The sequence below is a fragment of the Eleutherodactylus coqui genome, unplaced genomic scaffold, assembly GCF_035609145.1.
Source record: "Eleutherodactylus coqui strain aEleCoq1 unplaced genomic scaffold, aEleCoq1.hap1 HAP1_SCAFFOLD_509, whole genome shotgun sequence".
NCBI lineage: Eukaryota > Metazoa > Chordata > Amphibia > Anura > Eleutherodactylidae > Eleutherodactylus > Eleutherodactylus coqui.
In genome coordinates this window covers 57,501-65,894 of record NW_027102369.1, presented here as the reverse complement: position 1 = coordinate 65,894, position 8,394 = coordinate 57,501, and positions in this window count along the sequence as shown.

Here is an 8,394-nt window from a genome sequence, read left to right as displayed (position 1 = left end):
GGAGGCTCCGCCTGGGTCTTGAGCAACTACTGGTAGGTGCGCTTTGGGGGGCCCTCCGCAGCCGCCCCGGGCCACCCCTGCAGCCAGCACACTGCTGCCAACAGCCCGCTCTCCATCACCAACCAGCCAGCCAGCCCCGTCTGCACACATCTGCCGGGGGTGCTTTTTTTGAGACATACTGTCACTTTGTCAAAGACCGCACACCGCTCGTTCCCTTATACCCCGACAAGGTGTTCGCGGTGACGTTTTGCGAGGCCTTATTTTACCGCCGTCGGCGCTATCAGGGGAAGCAGGCCCGCTCCTTCCGCCTTCCCGGAACCGTGGCTCGGCCCGGAGCGACCAGGATTACCCTCATACCGGTTCTCATGACATGCATTGACACTCGGCTCAGCCCCGGCAGCCGCAGCTCCCACCGGCCAGGCCAGCCGTGTCTGCCCCCCTGGCCGGCACGCCTGGAGCGTTTGGACTTTGTCATTTTTTCCCCCAAGACTCGCCTCTGCCAACTGCCAAGGACTTCAGCAGGGGCTGCCACGGCTGTTCCCCGCCTCCTGGGGTTCATGCCCGGGCACACCGGAGGCTCAGGCATTGTCTTGAGCGACTACTGTTGGGTGCTCTCACGGGGCCCCTCCACACCCCCAGGCCGACCTCCAGGGGCTCCAGCCCGGCCCCAGGGGCAGCCAGCACCCCTTCGCCGTCAACACTCTCCCCCCGTTGGGACTTTGAAACTTTTCCGACCGTGCAAGCGTCATCGGACGGCAAGGGGGTAAGCTGCGGGCTCTGCCCGGCCTCCTGGTGTCCTGCCCGGCCCCGTGGGGCGGACAGGCAGGGTTTCTCACCCACTACCCGTAGGCACTCTCAGGGGGCCCTCCGCGCCCTCAGGCCGCCCTCCCCGGGCTTCCCCCGGGTCCGCGGAGCAGCCCGACACCCCTCGCCGCACCGTCTCTCGCCCCCGTTGGGACTTTGAAACTTTTCCCCCCCGTGCAAACCTCACCGGGGGGCAGAGGGAGAGACCCGCGGGCCGTGCCCGGCCTCCCGGGACTCCCTCCGGGCAGCGCGGGCGGCTCGGACGGGGTTTTGAGCGAGTGCTGGGGGGGGTGTCTTCGGGGGCCCCCCGCGGGCCCCCCGGGGCACCTGCGCGGGGTGGCCCCTGCTGCCAGACACCCACTCCCTATCGACCATCCAGCCCCCCTACATACATCTGGCGGGGGTGCTTTTTTGAGTTCCCCCATTTTGGCAACTTGGCACATCCTATGGGGAAACCGGCAAAATCATGCCGACCTCCTGGAACTCCGGCTCGGCCTGGAGCCGCCGGTTTGTCCCCTTCCCGGTTCTCAGGCATTTTCGGACTTTGTCATTTTTTCAGCACTCTGTCAATGCGGCCAGCGGGAGCTGCCGCGGTCTGTGCCCAGGCACCAGGCTCTCCAAACGGACACCGGCGGAGGGTCAGGGGGTGTCTCGGCCAGATACTGAAAAACACTCAGGGGGTGCCCAGGCACCAGGCACTCCAAACGGACACCGTCGGAGGGTCAGGGGGTGTCTCAGCCAGATACTGAAAAACACTCAGGGGCGCACGGGGGCTGCACAGGGCCACCCCGGGCGGCCATATTGGCGGCTGGGACCCCCTATTCAGCAAACGCCAGGGGGCGCTCAGGGACACCCGGGGGCTGCTCCACTCGCCCCAGGCCGGCCTCCCTGAGGCGGGCACGTTAGCGGCTGAGACCCCCTCTCGAGCAGAGACCGGGGGGCGCTCGGGGACACACGGGGGCTGCTCCACTCGCCCCAGGCCGGACTCCCTGAGGCGGGCACATCAGCGGCTGAGAACCCCTCTCCACCAATGACCGGGGGACGCTCAGGGACACACGGGGGCTGCTCCACTCGCCCCAGGCCGGCCTCCCTGGGTACCCAGGCGGGCACATTAGCGGCTGAGACCCCCTCTCGACCAAAGACCGGGGGCGCTCAGGGACACGCGGGGGCTGCTCCACTCGCCCCAGGCCGGCCTCCCTGAGGCGGGCACATTAGCGGCTGAGACCCCCTCTCGACCAGAGACCGGGGGGCACTCGGGGACACACGGGGGCTGCTCCACTCGCCCCAGGCCGGACTCCCTGAGGCGGGCACATTAGCGGCCGAGACCCCCTCTCGACCAGAGACCGGGGGGCGCTCGGGGACACACGGGGGCTGCTCCACTCGCCCCAGGCCGGACTCCCTGAGGCGGGCACATTAGCGGCCGAGACCCCCTCTCCACCAGAGACCGGGGGGCGCTCGGGGACACACGGGGGCTGCTCCACTCACCCCAGGCCGGACTCCCTGAGGCCGGCACATTAGCGGCTGAGACCCCCTCTCCACCAAAGACCGGGGGGCGCTCGGGGACACACGGGGGCTGCTCCACTCGCCCCAGGCCGGACTCCCTGAGGCGGGCACATTAGCGGCTGAGACCCCCTCTCCACCAAAGACCGGGGGCACTCAGGGACACACGGGGGCCGCTCCACTCGCCCCAGGCCGGACTCCCTGAGGCGGGCACATTAGCGGCTGAGACCCCCTCTTCAGCAAACGCCAGGGGACACTCGGGGACACACGGGGGCTGCTCCACTCGCCCCAGGACGGACTCCCTGAGGCGGGCACATTAGCGGCTGGGACCCCCTCTCCACCAAAGACCGGGGGGCGCTCGGGGACACACGGGGGCTGCTCCACTCGCCCCAGGCCGGACTCCCTGAGGCGCGCACATTAGCGGCTGGGACCCCCTCTCCACCAAAGACCGGGGGGCGCTCGGGGACACACAGGGGCTGCTCCACTCGCCCCAGGCCGGCCTCTGTAGGTACCCAGGCGGGCACATTAGCGGCTGAGACCCCCTCTCCACCAAAGACCGGGGGGCGCTCGGGGACACACAGGGGCTGCTCCACTCGCCCCAGGCCGGCCTCTCTAGGTACCCAGGCGGGCACATTAGCGGCTGAGACCCCCTCTTGACCAAAGACCGGGGGACACTCAGGGACACACGGGGGCTGCTCCACTCACCCCAGGCCGGCCTCCCTAGGTACCCGGGCGGGCACATTAGCGGCTGAGACCCCCTCTTCAGCAAACGCCAGGGGACGCTCAGGGACACACGGGGGCTGCTCCACTCGCCCCAGGCCGGACTCCCTGAGGCGGGCACATTAGCGGCTGAGACCCCCTCTCCACCAAAGACCGGGGGGGGGGCGCTCGGGGACACACGGGGGCTGCTCCACTCGCCCCAGGCCGGACTCCCTGCGTACCCGGGCGGGCACATTAGCGGCTGAGACCCCCTCTCGACCAAAGACCGGGGGACGCTCAGGGACACACGGGGGCCCCTCCGCGCCCCCAGGCCGACCTCCAGGGCCTCCCTCCCGGCCCCTGGAGCAGCCAGCACCCCCTCGCCGTCAACACTCTCTCCCCGTTGGGACTTTGAAACTTTTCTGACCGTGCAAGCTTCATCGGACGGCAAGGGGGCAGGCTGCGGTCTGTGCCCGGCCTCCTGGGGTCCTGCCCGGGCACATCGGAGGCTCAGCGGGGGTTTTGAGCCACCGCTGGCAGGTGCACTCAGGGGGCCCTCCGCAGCCGCCCCGGGCCACCCCTGCAGCCAGCACACCGCTGCCAACAGCCCGCTCTCCGTCACCAGCCAGGCCCGTCCGCGCACATCTGCCGGGAGGGAGCTTTTTTTGAGACATACTGTCACTTTGTCAAAGACCGCACACCGCTCGTTCCCATATACCCCGACAAGGTGTTCGTGGTGACGTTTTGCGAGGCCTTATTTTACCGTCGTCGGCGCTATCAGGGGAAACACGCCCGCTCCTTCCGCCTCCCTGGTACCCTGGCTGGGCCCGGAGCGACCAGGATTACCCTCATACCGGTTCTCACGACCTGCACTGACACTCGACTCTGCCCCGGCCGCCGCAGCTCCCGCAGGCCCGGCCAGCCGGGTCCGCCCCCCTGGCCGGCGCCCGGAGCGTTTGGACTTTGTCGTTTCTTCTCCAAGACGCGTCTCTGCCAACTGCCGTGGACTTCAGCGGGGGCTGCTCCCCGTCTCCTGGGTGTCCTGCCCGGGCACATCGGAGGCTCAGCCTGGGTCTTCAGCCCCTACTGGTAGGTGCACTCAGGGGGCCCTCCGCAGCCGCCCAGGCCCACCCCTGCAGCCAGCACACGGCTGCCAGCAGCCACCACACAGCTGCCAACAGCCCGCTCTCCGTCACCCCCCAGCCCCTTCTGCATACATCTGCTGGGGGTGCTTTTTTGACTTCCCCCCTTTGGCCAATGGGGAAAAAGCTAAGGGGAAAACCTCCAGAGTCAGGCCGACCTCCTGGAACTCCAACCCGGCCTGGAGCCACCGGTTTGTCCCCTTCCCGGTTCTCACGACATGCATCGACACTCGGCTCAGCCCCGGCAGCCGCAGCCCCCGCCGGCCCCGCCAGCCCGGTCCGCAACCCTGGCCAGCGCCTGGAGCGTTTGGACTTTGTCATTTTTTCTCAAAGACCCATCTCTGCCAACTGCCGTGGGCTTCAGCGGGGGCTGCTCCCCGCCTCCTGGGTGTCCTGCCCGGGCACATCGGAGGCTCAGGCAATGTCTTGAGCCACCGCTGGCAGGTGCACTCAGGGGGCCCTCCGCAGCCTCCCAGGCCCACCCCCGCAGCCAGCACATGGCTGCCAGCAGCCACCACACAGCTGCCAACAGCCCGCTCTCCGTCACCCCCCAGCCCCTTATGCATACATCTGCTGGGGGTGCTTTTTTGACTTCCCCCCTTTTGGCCTATGGGGAAATGCTAAGGGGAAAACCTCCAGAGTCAGGCCGACCTCCTGGAACTCCAACCCGGCCTGGAGCCACAGGTTTGTCCCCTTCCCGGTTCTCACGACATGCATCGACACTCGGCTCAGCCCCGGCAGCCGCAGCTCCCGCCGGCCCGGCCAGCCCGGTCCGCACCCCTGGCCAGCGCCTGGAGCGTTTGGACTTTGTCATTTTTTCTCAAAGACCCATCTCTGCCAACTGCCGTGGGCTTCAGCGGGGGCTGCTCCCCGCCTCCTGGGTGTCCTGCCCGGGCACATCGGAGGCTCAGGCAATGTCTTGAGCCACCGCTGGTAGCTGCACTCAGGGGGCCCTCAGCAGCCGCCCAGGCCCACCCCTGCAGCCAGCACACGGCTGCCAGCAGCCACCACACAGCTGCCAACAGCCCGCTCTCCGTCACCCCCCAGCCCCTCCTGCATACATCTGCTGGGGGTGCTTTTTTGACTTCCCCCCTTTTGGCCTATGGGAAAAAGCTAAGGGAAAAACCTCCAGAGTCAGGCCGACCTCCTGGAACTCCAACCCGGCCTGGAGCCACCGGTTTGTCCCCTTCCCGGTTCTCAGGACATGCATAGACACTCGGCTCAGCCCCGGCCGCCGCAGCCCCCGCCGGCCCGGCCAGCCCGGTCCGCACCCCTGGCCAGCGCCTGGAGCGTTTGGACTTTGTCATTTTTTCTCCAAGACTCGCCTCTGCCAACTGCCGTGGGCTTCAGCGGGGGCTGCTCCCCGCCTCCTGGGTGTCCTGCCCGGGCACATCGTATGCTCAGGCAATGTCTTGAGCCACCGCTGGTAGGTGCACTCAGGGGGCAGTCCGCAGCCGCCCGGGGCCCACCCCTGCAGCCAGCACACGGCTGCCAGCAGCCACCACACAGCTGCCAACAGCCCGCTCTCCGTCACCCCCCAGCCCAACTCTGCATACATCTGCCGGGGGTGCTTTTTTGACTTCCCCCCTTTTGGCCTATGGGGAAAAGCTAAGGGGAAAACCTCCAGAGTCAGGCCGACCTCCTGGAACTCCAACCCGGCCTGGAGCCACCGGTTTGTCCCCTTCCCGGTTCTCAGGACATGCCTAGACACTCGGCTCAGCCCCGGCCGCCGCAGCCCCCGCCGGCCCGGCCAGCCCGGTCCGCACCCCTGGCCGGCACGCCTGGAGCGTTTGGACTTTGTCGTTTTTTTCAAAGACTCATCTCTGCCAACTGCCGTGGGCTTCAGCGGGGGCTGCTCCCCGCCTCCCGGGTGTCCTGCCCGGGCACATCGGAGGCTCAGGCAATGTCTTGAGCCACCGCTGGTAGCTGCGCTTTGGGGGCCCTCGGCAGCCGCCCAGGCCCACCCCTGCAGCCAGCACACGGCTGCCAGCAGCCACCACACAGCTGCCAACAGCCCGCTCTCCATCACCCCCCAGCCACTTCTGCATACATCTGCTGGGGGTGCTTTTTTGACTTCCCCCGTTTTGGCCTATGGTAAAATGCTAAGGGGAAAACCTCCAGAGTCAGGCCGACCTCCTGGAACTCCAGCTCGGCCTCGAGCCACCGGTTTGTCCCCTTCCCGGTTCTCACGACATGCATCGACACTCGGCTCAGCCCCAGCAGCTGCAGCTCCCGCCGGCCCGGCCAGCCCGGTCCGCACCCCTGGCCAGCGCCTGGAGCGTTTGGACTTTGTCATTTTTTTTCAAAGACTCGTCTCTGCCAACTGCCGTGGGCTTCAGCGGGGGCTGCTCCCCGCCTCCTGGGTGTCCTGCCCGGGCACATCGTATGCTCAGGCAATGTCTTGAGCCACCGCTGGTAGGTGCACTCAGGGGGCCCTCCGCAGCCGCCCAGGCCCACCCCTGCAGCCAGCACACGGCTGCCAGCAGCCACCACACAGCTGCCAACAGCCCGCTCTCCGTCACCCCCCAGCCCATCTGCATACATCTGGCGGGGGTGCTTTTTTGACTTCCCCCCTTTTGGCCTATGGGGAAAAGCCAGGGGGGAAACCTCCAGAGTCAGGCCGACCTCCTGGAACTCCAACCCGGCCTGGAGCCACAGGTTTGTCCCCTTCCCGGTTCTCAGGACAAGCATAGACACTCGGCTCAGCCCCGGCCGCCGCAGCCCCCGCCGGCCCGGCCAGCCCGGTCCGCACCCCTGGCCAGCGCCTGGAGCGTTTGGACTTTGTCATTTTTTCTCAAAGACCCATCTCTGCCAACTGCCCTGGGCTTCAGCGGGGGCTGCTCCCCGCCTCCTGGGTGTCCTGCCCGGGCACATCGGAGGCTCAGGCAATGTCTTGAGCCACCGCTGGCAGGTGCACTCAGGGGGCCCTCCGCAGCCTCCCGGGCCCACCCCCGCAGCCAGCACACGGCTGCCAGCAGCCACCACACAGCTGCCAACAGCCCGCTCTCCGTCACCCCCCAGCCCCTTATGCATACATCTGCTGGGGGTGCTTTTTTGACTTCCCCCCTTTTGGCCTATGGGATAATGCCAAGGGGAAAACCTCCAGAGTCAGGCCGACCTCATGGAACTCCAACCCGGCCTGAAGCCACCGGTTTGTCCCCTTCCCGGTTCTCACGACATGCATCGACACTCGGCTCAGCCCCGGCAGCCGCAGCTCCCGCCGGCCCGGCCAGCCCGGTCCGCACCCCTGGCCAGCGCCTGGAGCGTTTGGACTTTGTCATTTTTTCAAAGACTCATCTCTGATAACTGCCGTGGGCTTCAGCGGGGGCTGCTCCCCGCCTCCTGGGTGTCCTGCCCGGGCACATCGGAGGGTCAGCCTGGGTCTTGAGCCACTGCTGGTAGGTGCGCTTTGGGGGCCCTCGGCAGCCGCCCAGGCCCACCCCTGCAGCCAGCACACGGCTGCCAGCAGCCACCACACAGCTGCCAACAGCCCGCTCTCCGTCACCCCCCAGCCCCTCCTGCATACATCTGCTGGGGGTGCTTTTTTGACTTCCCCCCTTTTGGCCTATGGGATAATGCCAAGGGGAAAACCTCCAGAGTCAGGCCGACCTCATGGAACTCCAACCCGGCCTGAAGCCACCGGTTTGTCCCCTTCCCGGTTCTCACGACATGCGTCAACACTCGGCTCAGCCCCGGCCGCCGCAGCCCCCGCCGGCCCGGCCAGCCCGGTCCGCACCCCTGGCCAGCGCCTGGAGCGTTTGGACTTTGTCGTTTTTTTCAAAGACTCATCTCTGCCAACTGCCGTGGGCTTCAGCGGGGGCTGCTCCCCGCCTCCTGGGTGTCCTGCCCGGGCACATCGGAGGCTCAGGCAATGTCTTGAGCCACCGCTGGTAGCTGCACTCAGGGGGCCCTCCGCAGCCGCCCAGGACCACCCCTGCAGCCAGCACACGGCTGCCAGCAGCCACCACACAGCTGCCAACAGCCCGCTCTCCGTCACCCCCCAGCCCAACTCTGCATACATCTGCTGGGGGTGCTTTTTTGACTTCCCCCCTTTTGGCCTATGGGGAAAAGCTAAGGGGAAAACCTCCAGAGTCAGGCCGACCTCCTGGAACTCCAACCCGGCCTGGAGCCACCGGTTTGTCCCCTTCCCGGTTCTCAGGACATGCACTAATACTCGGCTCAGCCCCGGCAGCCGCAGCCCCCGCCGGCCTGGCCAGCCGGGTCCGCCACCCTGCCCGGCGCCTGGAGC